Raw genomic sequence first — 2,500 nt, 5'->3', positions numbered from 1 at the left:
GGCCAGCACGCCGGGCGGCCCCCCCTCACCGGCCGGGGACTGTCCCGCCAAGCCACAGCCTCGTATCGCTTCATACCCACATGGCCAACTCAGGTTCGGGGGCATGGCGGGTACCGCCGAAACAACCGGTTCACAGATGTACCGATCGTCGCTATCACCGATGCACCTGCAGCGCGAACAACCGCTCAACAACTGATTTCCAGTTCATTTGCGGATCTTTGGCAGCAAACGTATACGTCAATCTACATTTGCGAAATCTACGATTCTGGCATGCCTGCATGTTATGTGTCACGACACGCTACATCAGCCCACATACACACTGCGGCATGTACACGAGAGAACACGTGGAAGATGGTCCGCGCACGTGTGCAATGTCCCTTGCGCGGTCGACTGTCAACCGGCCTCTGTAGCATGTCGCAGATGTGGAACGCGGTCCACCGTGCTATCATGTTGTGTGGGGCAATACGATTAAATAGGAAAACCCTCGTCGCTACATCAACAGACGGCTCACGCTGATTCCCGGCAGAGGGAGGAGGGGGGGGGGGGGGCCAACATGCAATACTTTCGTCCGTACCTACTTACCACATGTCTGTACGGCGTACAACAGTGCAATCTCGCTGTAATGGGGAGACGAGACAAGTAGCATCGTGCACAACATATGGCCCTTATGATTCGCCATTGTAGGGCGCAGCCGGTGTACGGTCAAGCATGTGCCACATTATGTCACTCAGTACGTAACGACGGATGATCAGTGTGGGTTACGCGTACATCAGCGGACAGTCCACACAGGCCGTACCACAACGTACACTGACTGCATCGACAACCGAATGCAACTGAACAGCTGCAAGGCTCATTTCACAAACAAACGCCTGACCGACCAGCTTGGAAGGGCAGGAGGGGAGGGCGATATTCGTTCTGTAGCGGTACACCCTTCCAGTGGTTAGCGGGACTGTGTAGAAAGTACGCAACACTCGAAAGACCTTTATGTGAGGGTACGCACCATGGCATCAAGAAATACACATGACACCAGAGGATCCAAGCAGTGAACTATGTTCAGAGGGTTGCTGTTAGGCAAAGCTACATTCCTGTGACGTTACATGTGACAGTTAAGGTGCAGTGTAAGTTAGGTTAAGGTGCAGTGTAAGTTAGGTTAAGGTGCAGTGTAAGTTAGGTTAAGGTGCAGTGTAAGTTAGGTTAAGGTGCAGTGTAAGTTAGGTTAAGGTGCAGTGTAAGTTAGGTTAAGGTGCAGTGTAAGTTAGGTTAAGGTGCAGTGTAAGTTAGGTTAAGGTGCAGTGTAACTTAGGTTAAGGTGCAGTGTAAGTTAGGTTAAGGTGCAGTGTAAGTTAGGTTAAGGTGCAGTGTAAGTTAGGTTAAGGTGCAGTGTAAGTTAGGTTAAGGTGCAGTGTAAGTTAGGTTAAGGTGCAGTGTAACTTAGGTTAAGGTGCAGTGTAACTTAGGTTAAGGTGCAGTGTAACTTAGGTTAAGGTGCAGTGTAACTTAGGTTAAGGTGCAGTGTAACTTAGGTTAAGGTGCAGTGTAACTTAGGTTAAGGTGCAGTGTAACTTAGGTTAAGGTGCAGTGTAACTTAGGTTAAGGTGCAGTGTAAGTTAGGTTAAGGTGCAGTGTAACTTAGGTTAAGGTGCAGTGTAACTTAGGTTAAGGTGCAGTGTAAGTTAGGTTAAGGTGCAGTGTAAGTTAGGTTAAGGTGCAGCGTAACTTAGGTTAAGGTGCAGCGTAACTTAGGTTAAGGTGCAGCGTAACTTAGGTTAAGGTGCAGCGTAACTTAGGTTAAGGTGCAGCGTAACTTAGGTTAAGGTGCAGCGTAACTTAGGTTAAGGTGCAGCGTAACTTAGGTTAAGGTGCAGCGTAACTTAGGTTAAGGTGCAGCGTAACTTAGGTTAAGGTGCAGCGTAACTTAGGTTAAGGTGCAGCGTGGGTTAGGTTAGGGGCCAACGTGGGTTAGGTTAGGGGCCAACGTGGGTTAGGTTAGGGGCCAACGTGGGTTAGGTTAGGGGCCAACGTGGGTTAGGTTAGGGGCCAACGTGGGTTAGGTTAGGGGCCAACGTGGGTTAGGTTAGGGGCCAACGTGGGTTAGGTTAGGGGCCAACGTGGGTTAGGTTAGGGGCCAACGTGGGTTAGGTTAGGGGCCAACGTGGGTTAGGTTAGGGGCCAACGTGGGTTAGGTTAGGGGCCAACGTGGGTTAGGTTAGGGGCCAACGTGGGTTAGGTTAGGGGCCAACGTGGGTTAGGTTAGGGGCCAACGTGGGTTAGGTTAGGGGCCAACGTGGGTTAGGTTAGGGGCCAACGTGGGTTAGGTTAGGGGCCAACGTGGGTTAGGTTAAGGGCCAACGTGGGTTAGGTTAAGGGCCAACGTGGGTTAGGTTAAGGGCCAACGTGGGTTAGGTTAAGGGCCAACGTGGGTTAGGTTAAGGGCCAACGTGGGTTAGGTTAAGGGCCAACGTGGGTTAGGTTAAGGGCCAACGTGGGTTAGGTTAAGGGC

The sequence above is a fragment of the Schistocerca gregaria genome, unplaced genomic scaffold, assembly GCF_023897955.1.
Source record: "Schistocerca gregaria isolate iqSchGreg1 unplaced genomic scaffold, iqSchGreg1.2 ptg000650l, whole genome shotgun sequence".
Taxonomy (NCBI): Eukaryota; Metazoa; Arthropoda; class Insecta; order Orthoptera; family Acrididae; genus Schistocerca; species Schistocerca gregaria.
The sequence above is the reverse complement of the archived record's forward strand: the minus strand, read 5'-3'. Positions refer to the sequence as shown.